The following is a 16,059-nucleotide window of genomic DNA, read 5'->3' as shown; positions in this document are numbered from 1 at the left end:
CTGATGGATGCAAAATCATGAAATTCAGACTTTAGGAAATCAACTTAAGTTTCCTGATTTACCTTGCCTACACAAGCCATAGTACACAATTAATGTCCCACTGTCCAGTGACCGTTCCTGTTCCAGGATGTCCCATAGGCGTAACATCTTAAAAGGAAAAGGTAGGACAGAATCTGCACCTTTCTGCAGTCACAGGTAAGAGGTACGTGGAAGGAGGCAGCAGAGGGAGGCTCTGCCAAATTATGCATGGTGCATTGATGGAAAACAGGTTCCAAACTGAGAAACTTTGAAAGGTTAGGGTGAGGACCACCATGGTGAGGACAGGCTGGTCAGGAAATCTACTCCTGCAAGGTGCAAGGATCAGAACAAGGATGCAGCAGTAACCTATTCAGGGTGCTGTAAATGGGCCCTAAGCCACGATTATATTACATTAATTAAAACTTCAAACGCAACACACTTTGTGAAATTTCAGAAGCTGTACTTCAGACAGCCCCAAGCCTGACACATTTTGAGGGGTCAGGCAGGATACAGAAGAGTTTCAGCATTTTGAATGAACGGTGATAGGTAGCAGTGGTGTGTAGCAGACACATCAAAATTAAGTGACATAATCACTGGAAGTGGCAAAGCAGGTTCACTGAGGCTCCATATCGCTTCAGTGAAGTGAGTTATGTATTACTTTCCACAAGCCTGAGGCCAGGATGGCAAGAATAGCAGAATAATAATGAAAAGAAAAATTCAGCTATGTCAACAGAAAGACGAGAGGTAGAAGAGCAATCGGGAATCCGCTGCAAAATGCTTATCGACCAGAAAGATTACCACCCAAGTTAACTAACTTTTTCTAATGGATACTCCGTCCCACATTTTTCTAATTTATAGCCACTTCCAAAACAGCATCATTCAAGGAGAGGAATCTGCGTTAAATTAGTTCAATCATGCACCCGAAAACAAAGCCTATCTTTTTGCCTAAACTGCTCATTCCGTACCTCCGTGTAAAGACATTAAGGATTTGTAGAAGTCTAAATCATAAACCAAGAGACTGTTCAATAAATATTAATTACTGGAAATCATCTATGCTGCAGCCATCGAATACCGATAACACAAATTTCAGAATTGACAGAAAGCTGGTGGACAGGGCATCAGTTCCTTCAGCTGAAAATCATGAGGGGAAAATTCTGCGTCTGCTTGAATGTGTTGAAGAAGGTAAAGATCTAGGAGTTTCCAGAAGTCTACCTAGCATATCTGAAGTCAAAGAATATGTTTCTAAGCCTGTAAATTCAGGTTCCATACATGTTTGTTCAGGATTTTCACAGTTAAGCTCAGAATTGACACCTGCTATTAGTATAGCACACATTCCCTTAACAGGAAGTTGTTGTGGGTTTAAAACAAACATTTAAAAAGTGCTGGTAGACGAAGGATTACGTTTTGTAATGCATGGTTTAGAGTTCTTATACAACGTAATGAGAAGTATAGATCATGTTGGCGGTAATTTGAGAAACGCGTATATTGGAGAAGATGGCGGCTGACTAAGAAGCTCAGCCGCGAGCTCCCTGTCATGGAACCCTGAATATCGGGACTTTCCCACGATAAATGCAGGCGAAATAAAAAATGCAACAAATCTGAAGGAGCTCTTACAGAGGGTGTTAAGTTGAGGTTTACGGAGGAGTTGTGGCGGTTGTGAGAAGTTGGCCTGATATATAATGTTCACTATTCTAGTGAGCACTTTGTATCAGTCCAAACAACCCTTATTGATGATTGGTTGTAAGTCAACCGTAGACCAGCTATCCTAGTAGCGTGGACAAGAGCAGTCTTTAGGCTAAACTCTAGAGGGCGTGTTAAGCCAGCTGTTATACCATCACATATACCCCTTGAACACCAAGTGAAAGGACACCACACAAGTTGTTATGAAAATAAAAGTATATTTATTTAGAACACAACAACCCTGGACTCTTTATGAGAACAGGGTACTAAGCACAATACAAAGCTCTTAAGAAAATACGCAAAGTCGCACAATTTACACAAATGCCCGAGGGGCACGAAAAACCATATACTCTAAAAGTGGAATGCGAAATTACTAGCAGGTAAGTACTACTCTAATAGACTTTAGGATCGCTAGGACTGGACTACTGAACCTTCAGATTACTAGCAGGAGGCCTAGGGGGATCGGGTGCAGAGTGTGCACTCTCAGGCGGGATGCGGGACAAAGTCTATGGTTGCTAGAAATTACAAAGTTAGTGTTATCGGACAAATCCGACTAGGTAGAGCTGAAACGAAAAAGGATCTGGACCCTTGGATAGTGAGGCTATGCTGGAGCACCGAAATGCTGAGGTTACCTAGCCCAGGGGCTGCGGCTGCATAGGTCTGAAAAGACGTCGGGATTCCTCGTTGCAGTCTATGGAGCCTGAAAGAAGTTGTTGCTGGCAGGCGACCAGTGAAGAGATTCGGTTGGATCCAAGCCTGGATCGAAGATGGAGGACACCTGTAAGCAGAGGGGACCAAGTCCTGAATCACTAGCCAGTGATCAGATGGGCACCAGGATGGCACCGGATGGAGTCACCTCGACCAGGTGAGTGGGCGACGCTGGGCTCTGCAGTCTCACGGACCAGGAGGCGTTGTCGGCGACCAGGATGGAGGTGCGAGCTGTCCCACGATGGTGTCTGCTGTCGACGTCGCTGCACCCAGGATTGGGGCAACAAGTCTTGGCAAATGCAAGCCCACGCGGTGGACTTAAAATGGCGTCTGGAGTGGACCAGGAGGGTCCGGGGTGCTCCTCTGTTGGAGGGGAAGCAAGGGCCAGTCTGGAGCAACCAGACCAGCGGTGTTGTCGTCGTTGAGCATCGTCAAGAGGGCCACAAGCCAGCAGGCAAGTAGCCGGACAACGCGGTGAGCAGCAAAGAGCAGAAGGGCCCCACGCAGATCTGGTGGATGCTGGGGGGCTGGACTTCGGTGCTGGAGCTGCTCAGGGTTAGGGCTTCACGAACCCCAAAGCACTCACTCGAGTATCCCTCGGCGGTCGTGCTGGATAAGCGTCGTGCAGTTCTGAAGATGGCCGGTCCCTCGAGGTCTCGTCACACCCACGGATCTCAGCTGAGCTGACGATGTAGGTAGAGGTCAGAGGTGCCAGGGAAGCCGGGTCTCGTCGTGCTGGTCGGTCGGATTCCGGAGGAAGGACGTGCAGCAAACCGCAGTGTTCTTAGATGGTGCCTGCGGGTGCAGGGTGACAACTCCTTAGTCACAAGGGAGAAATCTTAGGAAGAAGTCTTGAGTTCCTTTCGTAGAAAGTAGTTTCAGGATTCAAAGATGATCTAATTTGGAAGGGGGCCCGCTCCTATCTTTATACTAGGAAAAGGGGCTGGCACGCGACTAGGTCCTGCTCATGGGTGGGACCAGGCAGGGGGGTGGTTACACCCCTCTCCCATGCCGGACTTTCCCCAGGTCAGGGGCTGGTGTGCCCCTGGAACTGGTTCTAGCCGGCCTATGCATAGTGAGCACCGGGGTGCCACTTGCAGTCACCTTCTTTTAAAGCCCTGCCTACCCAGGATACACAAAACCCTGTCTGGGATGGTGCTAGCACCGCCCCTGACAGGAAACCCTTTGTCCAAGCCTCCCTCGCTGGAAGGACCCCCAGCAGCAGGAGGTCAGACTTGTGTCTGTGGTGGCAGCATCCATTTTGTGATGCTGAGGCTTGAGTTAACTTTAACCGGGGTTCACAGTTACATACATGTCGTGTCCCTCTAGAAGGGTGGAATGCTAACCCCGTCGCCAGAATTGGCGAGGGGTTAGTATTCCAATTCGTATGACACCTTACTCGACATGTTTTGATAAAGCGATACCAGCATATAACCGCGAGGATTATAATGCACTTAAGAGTATATGGTACACGTTATCATGGAACAGGTATTAGGACTTGGTTCCGCAAGCTGCAAACGGGCTCAGCTCATGCCAGAGCACCATCTCACATGATTCCAAGCACTCTGCCTTCGGGATTGTCAAGGCCTGCCATAGGAGTGACTGATAGGAATCTATGTGTCCATTTTAGGGTTAGATATAGGTATACTATATCTAAAGCAAAGGGTGATTACACCACCTTGCCCCAGCTGTCGTGCAGCCAGTTGTGTCAGATTTAGATGGCCAGCCAGGGGTGGCATAATACATGCTGCAGCCCCTGGTAGGCCATGGGTACACCTATGCCCCGAGTTACAGGGTCTGATAAGGTGGCCCAGTACCAATTGGTTATGTACCTAAGGTACAGGGAATCCATTTTACAGAGAGAGCAGTAGGCCTGGGGCCCTGAATAGCAGGGTCCCAGGTCAACTAAGTCGGAAAACCAGCAAAACACCAGGCAAAAAGTTGGGGGCAACCATAGTCAGGTATCCACCTTCCTACAGCGGTGGTCAGCGGGTCTGTAGGATTGAGGAAAAAGCTGTCGGAGGTTTGGAATTGGCGCTCCCTGAACTTGAGTCCGAGCCGCAGTTGACCTGGACAGATCACCCAGCCGGGCAGGTCTAGGTGAGGCGGCGCCTTTTGGGAGGCTGTCGTTGCCCGGGGGTTGCTGGCTCCGTGCACTGTGCTCGTGCAGGTGCGTTGGTTCGCCGCTCTACAGAGACGGAGGCGGTGACAGGAGAAGCCCGGGAGACTGGTACTGCCGCTGCCGCATGAGATCGCTGGGACAAAGAGGTGGAGGAGGCGGACAGAGCAACGCTCCACTGCGCCACAGCAGGGAGAAGAATTTACGGGAGGCACCAGAGTGTCAGAAGCCGGCGGAGCCCCCCGGAGCAAAGAGGAGCTCGCCGGTGGTATGGGCAGAAGCAGCCCGAGCACATAGGAAAATCACAAGAGCTGCCCATCGAGTCGCAACCAGAGGGGGAAAAGGGGAAAAACAACACCGGATTGCAGAACAGGAAAAAGAGGCTGCTTTCCCAGTAATCAAGGCAGTGAGTTTGCAAAAATAGGAGCACTGAAGGGGAAAAAAGGCGGAGCAAGGCAGATAAGACACTGAGATACCCGATAAGTGTTGCACCCATTTGCTCTTATACTGTAACTTGGGAGGCTGAGTGCGCTGGAGGAGATTTAAGGACCCTAGCAGGGAGTACTGAGGGTGAATGTGTGGGGGAGAAAGCACCTAACCTAGTAAAACTGGATAGACCCAAATGCCCACCACGGAAAAGAAGTGTCAGAGAGGGGAGACCTACTGGGGGTGGGTACAGTCTAAGAAGTCTGAAAAACAGTCAGCAGGAAACCAAGGAAACCAAGGGTTTGAAAAACACAAAAGTTAAAATTACTCCTGCTAACTTATCCGGAGACAGTGAAAAGGATAAAGACAAGGACCAAGAACAAGATAAAGATATAGGTAAAGGCAAGACCTACGTCACCCCAAGAGAATTCAGAAAAAGAAGCAAGAAGTGTACTGCACCCCTATCGCGGGCCACCAGGCTAAGCCTAACAAAACCAGGAGGTACAAGTGCTCAAAAAATTACCCCATCACTTCGTTCTTTTTTTAAAGTACAGGAGAAAAAGAGCACCAGCAAAGAGAGAACTAGAGAATCTGAAATATCAGCTGCTATACAAAGGAGTTCAAATATGGCAGAGAAATCGAAAGAAGGAGGTTATGGAATACCAGTGAGTAACCAATATCAAGTTCTCGAAACTCCCGAATCCCAAGATAGAGTGTGGAGGCGAACCCTTGGAAGCAGCAAACAATACAAGAGCGAAACAAGGTCTAGCCTCTCCCTCTAAAGCAGCGCCAGAGGCAAATCAGACAAACAGGTACAATACCGAGGACAAGGGAGGAGCTCAAGAAGAAAAAATCTTGGGAGAGATGATGAAAGAATTAAGAGACAAATTCGCGACATCTGAAAGAAATCTGACCAAGATCCAGGAGACGTGCGAAACGTTAGATCAAAAAATTAACACTCTGATAGACAGGGTCACCCAAGTAGAAGGAGAAATAGTAGACTTGAACAGAAAAACAGAGGTGAACCGGAAGGAAATTAACAAACTTAAAACCAGAGAGGCAGAGATCAGTGATAGGATGGAGTCCCTAGAGAACCATGCTAGAAGAAATAATCTCAAAATCTTAAATATTCCTGAAGGTTTGGAAGGGGAAGACATAAAGGGTTTTACAATTCAGCTCCTGGAAGAATTAATTCCCTGGACCAAATCATCAAATCTAGCCGAAGATATCCAAAGGATACATCGTGACCCATTTACGAACGGTAAACAAAGGAAAAACCCAAGAAAGATACTTATCAACTTCATGAGGTACGTATTAAAGGAAAAGATCCTGAGCGAAGGTTTAAAAGCGGTGTCTTTCTCCAAAGATGGGTGGACATGCAGGATCAGATCAGATCAGATCAGATATTTCAAGAACTACCCAGGATAGGCAGTGTGAGCTGGGCCAGTTTATGCCACAGCTAAGGTCATTAGGCGCGAGTGTCGAAATGCGCTTCCCAGCCTCTCTAAGGATCATGTGGAACAATAAAATGTCCAATATACGAGACCCAAAGGAAGTGGAAAATCTAATAGAGCAAATCAAGACCCAGCAGGAAGATCATGCCCATACACACCCTCACCTATAACAAAGCTTACATGTTAAAAATAAAGGGCTGATAACCTTCAGCAGTCTTATAAAGGTGGGAACACAAGGATTGATAAACTAACAATACAAGACAGGGAGCTATAAATGGGCAATGGTGAGGAAGAAAGAAGAGGGAGGCTTCTCCGGGGGGTGGGGGGGGGGGGGGGCATACCACAGACTTTCTCACCAAGAAAGCTTGAAAAAAACAAAAAAAAAAATTTGTACAGGGAGGGGAGCAAATTGGGGGGGGAAACCAACAACAAAGTCCTGAAAGCAAGCTGAGAGGAGTTCAGTGGCTGTTAATCAAGAACCAAGAAAATGTTCAAGAATGTCGAATACAAAAATAGGAGGGAAAGGAAAAAAGCTTAATGTGTTAACATGGAATGTAAACGGGCTGCGAATTGTAAAACGTAGGTCAAGAATTCTGGAATACCTAAAAAACAGTGACTGTGATATAATTATAATCCAAGAATCCCACTTAACTAAAGAAGAATGGGAGCTTGTGTGTAAAAATCAAAAATGGATTGAACACTGCATTTGTACAAACCAGAACTGTAATGTCAAAGGAGTGGCGATCATATTCAAGAAATCCCTCAAAAGAGTGATTGGAAATCAGAAGTAGACAAGAAGGGAAGATGGGTATGCGTAAGGGCAAAAATCCACAACAACTTATACACAGTGGTGGGCTATTATGGGCCTAATGTGGACGACTCTGAACCGCTTCAAAACTTGTATACTCATCTACTGCTAGTTGATTCACCCATAATAATGGGAGGTGATTTCAATATCTTACTAAACCCAAAAGAAGATAGACACCTGTTAGGAAAACTACCATCGGCTTCAAAAATGAGAGAGTGGATCGAAATCTGTATGAGGGATCTTGGGATCATAGATATCTGGAAGGAAAAAGGGAATAAACAGCACAAATTCACGTTTAAAAACAAAAGACGTGGACATGATTCCAGAATCGATTTCTTTCTTATAAGTAGTGGCATAGCTGAACTTACAATAAAAGTGGAACATATTCCGGAACATATCTCAGATCACTCTGCTGTAAAATTAAACCGAATACTACCAGAATTACCCATTCAACAAAGGTGGGCAGTGGATAAGAAGATTCTACTGGATGAATCTGTTGTGGCTAACCTAGTGGAAGAAACCCAGCATTTCTTCGTTCTAAACAAAGAAGGAACAACTAAACAAACGACGTGGGACGCATATAAAGCATATATAAGGGGGACAATTACGAGTAAAATGGCCCATAAAAATGAGGAGAAAAAAGTTTTCATAAAAAATATTGAAAATGAACTAAAAGAACTAAATCTAGAAATGAAAAGGACCAGGACTACTCAAGAGAGCGAAGAAACAGGAGAAAAAATAAAAACCAAGAAGATGGAAATGAATGATTACCTGGAAACAATAGTTAGGGAAAGATGGGAGGCTAGCAAACTCTCACACTATGAATATGGCGAAGGATGTGGAAAGATCCTCGCTTGGAAGGCAAGAACGGAGCGGAGCACAAACCGGGTAAACAAAATACAAAAGGAAGGTCATCAGGGACAATTCTCAGAAAACCATGAAATAAGAAAAATTTTCGCAGAATTTTTTTCAAAGCTGTATACGGAAGAAATCACCTGTTCCTGTGCTCAAATACAATGCCTCCTTGATAAAATAGAGATTCCCAAAGCGTCGCAGGAACACAAGACAGGCCTGAACCAAAAAATAACTGAGAAGGAGGTCCTAGATGCAATACAATCCTTGAAAAGGGGGAAGGCCGCAGGCCCAGACTCTATACCAAATGAAGTATATCTGGCTCTCCAGGATAGTGTTCTGACTCCTCTCACAGATCTCTTTAACAACATTTTTGTCAACAATGAAGATCTCCCTAAATCTTGGAATGAAGCCACAGTCAGCATTCTACTAAAACCAGGAAAAGACCCAACCAAATGCGAGTCATATAGACCCATTTCACTCTTGAACTGTGACTACAAGATCTATACACAGATTTTGGCAAAAAGATTGGGGGCAGTGGCAGGGTCCCTAATCCATTCAAACCAAAAGGGGTTTATTAAGGGCAGACAAATATATGAACTATCCCATGCACTTATAGCTGCTATAGATATCGCGACCCAACATAATTTATATTTGGCAGTCATAACATTTGATGCTGCCAAAGCTTTTGACAGGGTTAGTTGGCCATTCCTGAGCGCCACTTTGGCCAAGTACGATCTAGGCACTAACTTTGAAAATATGGTTAAGAACATCTATAAAAATCCATCAGCTAGAATATTGGTGAACGAGGCACTTACAGAAAGCTTCCAAATAAAAAGAGGAACCAGGCAGGGATGTCCCAGGCCCCCTTTATTATTTAATTTCTACATAGAACCCTTAGCATGTCTTTAAGAAGTAATGAAGAGATTATCCCTTTTACATATCAAGGTTGGGAGAAGAGAGTTGCATTGTTTGCGGATGACCTAATGATATTTACAGGAAACCTAACCACTTCCCTTCCAAAGATAGAAAATATAAGTAACTATGGGGCGGTCTCTGGCTACCAAGTGAATCAATTAAAATCTGAAATAATGGAGTGGAATGGCGAGTCTGGAAACCCTCTAGTAAAGAACAAAATAAAATACCTGAGAATTGAGTATACTAAAAACATTGAAGAAATAGCTAGTCTAAACTTTAAGAGAATACACAAAGAAATAAGCACTCTCTTAAAGGCTTGGGTAGGCCTTAACCTCTCTGTTTTAGGTAAATCCAACCTAATAAAAAAATGACAGTACTGCCGAAATGCACCTACCTGTTTAATTCACTCCCCCTAGAGTTTAACAAGGTAGAGATTAAGAAACTGCATGAGGCGATATCTGAGTTTATATGGGCATCAAAAGGAGTAAAGATTAGCTGGAAAAAATTGAGAAGGAGTAAGATGCAAGGTGGCATAGCCAGCCCTGACATATTGGAGAATTATAAAGCCTTCCAGTTAAAAAATATAAGGTCTTTGCTAGGCAAAGCAGAAAAATGGCCTATGCACTGGAGAGTTTTAATTGGATGTGGAAACGATCACTACCTATACAAATTTGGACATCCCAAGTACTTAAAAAAAATAAAACTTAAAATGCTAAGATCAGCAGCAAGAACCTGATACGATATAAAAAACACCCTGGCAATACCATATTACAGTAAATTTTCCCCAATCTGGGAATTCCCAGGAACACCGGAATGTCTAAAAGATAGCTTAATAAACCCTCTAAAGGAAGCCAACATAAACTTCTGGGGCCAATTGATAAAAGGCAAAGAGATCATAGACTGGGGGATACTAGATGGAGAAACCCAGGGGAAATTATCTAGATTTAAATACTACCAACTAAGCAGCTGGCTTAAAGGAGTAAAAGAAGATTTACAAGGAGATGAAACCATTGAACAAAAACTCTCGAATACAGAACCATTCAAAAAAGAAATCTCATACTGGTATTGGGCTCTGATAAGATCAGGCGAGGAAGATTATAAAGTACCTCAAGAAATCTGGGAAAAATCAATGCCAGACCTCGACATTGCAAACCTTTGGGAATCTTCGAACAGCATTGCCAGCAGAGTGGTAAAATCAGCTCCACTGAAGAAAAAAAACACCTCTTCACAATACATAGAGCGTATTGGACCCCAAAAAAACTGTCAAAATTTAAAAACAGTACAGTAAAGAAGTGTCCAAAATGTAGAGTTGAGAAAGTGGACGATTTACATATGTTTAAAGAATGCGCCATGTTGGAGGAATACTGGGACCAGATCGGTAAGACTCTTTCAGAGGTACTAAAACAACAGATTGAGGTAAGCATTGACTTAATTATCTTTGGGGCCAGAAAAAACTTACATAATATCACAATGTCCAAGGGTCAAGAAAACATCCTTTTCCTACTTATCCTCTTAGCCAGGAGGGAAATATGTATAAATTGGATAAAACAAACAACTCATTCTCACTCTGACTGGTTAAAGTCAATTTTAAGGGTATATAAACTGGATAAACAAGGGAGACAGAGCAAGAAAAACAAGTTCTGGAGTATTTGGGAAACATACATTTCGGCAACCGAAAGGGGGTCCAATGATTAAGGCAAAGACAACTGTGATTTCAAGCAGAGTCTTGATCAGAGTAGTCATAATGACTAGCTTCCCCCAACGACAATCATGGGCCTAGATATGGACAAAAGAGGGCCCCGGAAAATAAACTAAAGTGCTGCCCCCTCCCCCCCCAGAGAAAGATGGGTCGAAACCAGAAAACGGGGCCTCCGACTCCTCCATAATCTAAACCCCTTTTTGCTTGATGAGGACTTTAAAGAAAAAAAAAAAGAGAAGTATAGATCATGTTACATGTTAAATGTCGTAAAAAGAAGTAATGGTGGTTTTTAAATTTGTAGTGACCCCTGAAGAAGGGCTATTGAGCTAGAAATGTATTGGGTTGATGCAGACTGCCTTGGATGAACGATGCATTTCTACGCGTGCTATAGAAAAAGGCCTGGATGGCATATATCTAGCATTGGAAAAGCATGCAACCTTGCATGTGGATGGAGAAAGAAATGAAAAGATATTAAATGAAATGGAATACAATTGTCAAACAAGGACTACTTAATTGAGATGGAGCATTTTGTGTACTTATGGACATTACTGTGAGACTGGGGCGTAACAGCGCTTCACACCTGATGGATTTGCACAGAGATGTGTGCCATGTTGACTCTTCACTTTGTTCTGCACCAAAACGTACAGCCTGCAATGGCAGTGTGTATGTGTACAAAGGTACAGGGCCTCTAAGGGTGGCACAATAAGTGCTGCAGCCCTTAGAGGCCTCCCATGGCCACAGTGCCCTCGGTACCACTTACAAGGGACTGACATTTGGCCAAAGAGTGGCAATTGCGTTTTGGCTTAATGTAGTTTTAGGGTAAGAACATAATCCCTGGGTACCTGATTGGCAGGAACACAGGGCACCCTCGGTCAAAGTACATCAACAGGTTGGCAAAAAGGCGGGGCAACCATGCAAAAAGAGGGCACTTTCTTACATCACCCCCTCCCCCAAACGAAAGAGGATGAGACTAACCTTCCCCTGGAGTCTTCATTGTCTAAGTGGAAGAGCATGGTAAGTCCATCTGCATTGGCAGTCCCAGGACTGTGTTCCACTATAAAGTCCATTACCTGTAGGGAGATGGACCACCTTAAAAGTTTATGATTTTCAACTTTAATTTTCATTGGCCATTTTAGAGGTCTCCGGTCAGTTTTAACTAGGAAGTAAGTACTAAACAAGTATGGTCTCAGCTTCTTCAGGGACTAAACCACAGCAAAGAGCTTCCTCCCAATTGCACTCCAATGCTGCTCCCTGGGGAGTAGCCGCCTGCTTATAAAAGCAACAGGTTGGTCTTGGCCTTCGTCTTTGGTCTGGGATAGGACCACTCCCCCTAGCTCAGAGGCATCCGTCTGCACAATGAACTGCTTGGTATGTATAGACTGGAGTCTTGAGAATTGGTGCTGAGCACATTGTCTCTATCAGGGTGTCAAAAGCCTTTTGACACCTAACTGTCCAGCTTAACTTTTTGCCCATCTTCTTGGAGGTGAGTTCTGTGAGGGGAGTCGCAATGGACCCATACCCCTTCACAAACCTCCTGTAATACCTAGTCAAGCTAAGGAATGCCCTGTCTTATGTCTGGGTTGTTGGAGCTACCCAGTCTAGGATGGCCTGGATCTTGGTCTAGAAGGGTTGTACTTGGCCTTCACCAACAAGGGGGCCCAAGTATACCACTGTTCCCTGCCCTATCTGGCATTTGGATGCCTTGATAGTTAGGCCTGCAGTTTGCAGGGCTTTTAAAATCTGCCCCAGGTGGATCAGGTTATCCTGCCACGTGGAGCTAAAAACAGCAATATCATCTAGATATGCTGCACTAAAGGCGTCCAAACCAGCAAGGACTTGATTCACCAACCTTTGGAAAGTGGCAGGGGCATTCTTTAAACCAAAAGGAATAACAGTAAACTGATAATGCCCATCAGGCGTAGAGAATGCGGTCTTTTCTTTTGCTCCTGTTGCCATGCCAATCTGCCAGTACCCTGCAGGTAACTCAGAGGTACTTAGAAATTTGGCTGCACCCAATTATTCCATCAACTCATCAGCTCTTGGGATAGGGTGAGCATCTGTCTTGGTGACAGAGATGAGCCCTATATAGTCCACACAGAACCTCATTTCTCTCTTTCAACCATGTGAATGAGGTTTGAGGACTAGAATGACTGGGCTGGGCCAGGGGCTCTCAGAGGGTTCAATAACCCCTAAGCTCCAGCATCTTGTTGACCTCAGCTCTGATGCTCTCCCTAACTTGATCAGACTGTTGATAGATCTTATTTTTGACAGGTACACTGTCCCCAGTGTCCACATCATGGGTACACCAATGTGTCTGACCAGGGGTTAAGGAAAAGAGCTTAGCATACTGCTGCAAGACTTGCTTGTAGTCAGCCTGCTGTTGGGCAGAGACGGTGTCAGAGTAGACAATTTGATCCACTGCCCCATCTTTGGGGCTGTAAGACATGAGGCCAGGGAGAGGTTCACACTCTGTCTCCTGATCCTCATCAGTCAACACCAGATTGGAAATGTCAGCCGGTCAGGGAAAACCTTAAGGCGGTTTACACGGATCACTCTTTTTAGTGTCTTGCTTGTGCTCAGGTTTACCCAGTAGGCGACCTCATTTTTTTTTCTCTAAGATGGGGTAAGTGCCACTCCATTTGTCATGGAGAGCCCTGGGTGCCACTGGCTCCAAAACCCACACCTTTTGCTGTGGTTGGAACTCCACCAGTGCAGCTTTTTGGTCATACCAGTGCTTCGGGAGCTTCCGGCAGGCCTCAATATTGTTGGAAGCTTTTTCCATGTACTCTGCCATTCTGGACATTAGGCCTAGTACATAGTGCACAATATCTTATTTGGGTTCCAACCCTCTTTTACAAGACAGAGTGGTCCCCTAACAGGATGGCCAAACAGAAGTTCAAAGGGGGAAACCAACTCCCTTCTGGAGCACCTCTCTGTAGGCAAAAAACAAGCATAAGAGGACAACCCATCTTCTATTGAGCTTTTCAGGGAACCCCCATAATCATGCCTTTCAATATCTTGTTAAACCTCTCAAAATGACCACTGGTTCGTGGGTGATAGGGTGTAGTAAACTTGTACTGTACTCCACACTCTTTCCACATATGTTTTAGGTAAGCAGAGATGAATTGTGACCATCTGCCTGAAACTACCTCACTCCCGTCTAGTGTCACCGTAGCCATGGCGTGGTTAGTAGTAACACGGTCAGCGTTGGTGACTGGGTACGCTTTCCCAATCAGGTATTGCTTGGGGAAACCCAGTGTGTCTCTCCCTATAGTGACACTGGCACCTGTATCCCTCAGGGCTTCTATTCTAGTCCCATTGATCCAGGAGTATTGCAAATACTTCTTTAAGTTGGGTGGCCCCACAGCTAAAGTGGCAAACTAAACTTTACCCTCAGTGACTAGAATTGCTTCAGTGTGAACCCTGATTGGCTCTGGGCACACTGTTGATCGCATCTGAAGACTACACCAGTAGGAGCTGGAGGAGGACTAGGGGGCTTCTTGCTAGGACAAGTAGCATCTCCAGTTAAGTGTCCCAACTTCTAACAGTTGAAACACCAGGTCTTTTGGGGATCAAAGTTATTCCCCTTGTATCTATTACTGGACTGGGAAGAGTTTTGGGACCACCCCCCTGAGCAGGCTTTTGCGGCCTTTTAGAAGACTCAGGCTTTTTATCTTTAGGGATTCCAACCCCTTTCCCCTGGGAAGGTTTTGTAACCCCTTTTTGTCACCCCCTGCAACTGTTTTGGTTATCATAGTCTTGACTCAGTGGTCTGCCTTCTTTCCCAGTTCTTGGGGAGAAATTGGACCTAGGTCTACCAAATGTTGATGTAACTTTTTATTAGATCAATTACTCAAAATACGTTCCTTCATAAACAAATTCTAAAGCCCACTGAAATCATGCACATCATTGTGAGTTAACCGTCCATCTAGTGTCTTAACTGAGTAGTCAACAAAGACAACCCAGCTCTGATTTTGGGTTTTGTGAGCCCCCTGAATCTAATTCTATATGCTAAGTTGTGAGTCCAAAGCTCTCAATCAGAGTATTCTACGAGGCAATAAGACCCAGAATCTGCCCCTGTAAGGGTCAGAAGTCAGACCCTGCAGTTACCAGTGAACAGCTCCCAAAGGAGTGACTTCTTTATCTTTCTCATTTCACAACCCCTCTAAAAGGCTGTGAACCATTTTGGGATATCACCGTCTTCATATTTAGGGATAATCACTTTGGGGATTTTAGGATCATAAGTTTGCTCTCAATCCTTGTTTAGTAAATTGCTGCTACCATTGATGGGAGCTAAGCCCACCTCTGCTCTCTCTTTTTCCAGGGCCAGGAGTATGGTCTCTGGATCTAATCTTGTTGTCAACCTTACTAAAAGGTTGGTGTCCTCAATGTACTTAGAAGCACCTGGCGCGCCTGTGTGGGCTCTAGGTGCTGTAAGGTGTATTCTTGAAGTCAGGGTTACTGGGGGTCTTCTCTCCATATGAATGGGGTGGGAGGGAATGGTAGTTAACCTCATCACCTCCATCTTCCTCCTCTGAGAGGCCTGCACCATCCTCAGAGTGATGGTCCTTAGCATACTCTGGATTCTGTGGCTAAACGAGTTTGCAAATCCGGCATCGATAAGTCAGTTGGGTAGGTGTAATCTGTATCATCAAGGTGAGTACCAGGCAAAGCACTCAATAACGGACCGGAATTTGCAGGCATCTCGAGAACCACCTCCGGTGCACAATCTGAAGCAGTGGCCAAAACTGGATTCTTTCACCATCGAAGGACATGAGACTGCCGGTGTCATGCTAAGAAGAATCGGCCACTCTGTGTATTTTGACATTGTCAATGGAGATATACCGGTTTTCTTTACGACCTGGAAGTGGTGGTAAAATGTCTGTTCTTGTGCCCTTCACTCCAAGCACGGGAACCGGAGCACGGTATGAGGGACCAAATTCCTTTTTGTTATCGATCTTCTCCCAAACTAGTTCTCCAACTTGGGGTAGCCAGCCAACTACCGGGATCTGCAAGGCATCATCCGGGGTGGAGGGCAAGTGTTCCTTTGCAAGACTGTCTCTGGTCTCTTGTAGAGTCTGTAAAACATTGCAATGTTCATCTACGTCAAAGGAGACAGCCGAATCGACCGCCTCTAGACGGTCAAGGTCCGGGACATACATCTTGATACCAAAGAGCATATTGTACGGGGTCCGCCCACCCATAGACCTTCTAGGGAGATTATTAAGGGCACGCTGCACGCTATAAACATGGGCCAACCCGTTTCTGCCAGTGCCTATAACTCGAGCTGTCAGTGATTGCTTTAAGTCATGGTTCATTCGCTCCACAACACTATTACCCTCAGGTCTGTATGGAGGCGAAAACTTGACTTGGACCA

At 45.2% G+C, this 16,059-nt stretch overlaps 1 protein-coding gene across 3 annotated transcripts in view; it reads right to left on the bottom strand.

Moving 5' to 3' along the window:
- MED14 (mediator complex subunit 14) overlaps positions 1-16,059 on the bottom strand; it is a 1,095,522-nt gene that overhangs the window by 145,955 nt on the left and 933,508 nt on the right. The window lies entirely within an intron of this gene.

Source organism: Lissotriton vulgaris, chromosome 8, assembly GCF_964263255.1.
Source record: "Lissotriton vulgaris chromosome 8, aLisVul1.2, whole genome shotgun sequence".
Taxonomy (NCBI): domain Eukaryota; kingdom Metazoa; phylum Chordata; class Amphibia; order Caudata; family Salamandridae; genus Lissotriton; species Lissotriton vulgaris.
Note: the sequence above shows the minus strand (reverse complement) of the source record. Positions and strands in the feature narration are given on the sequence as shown.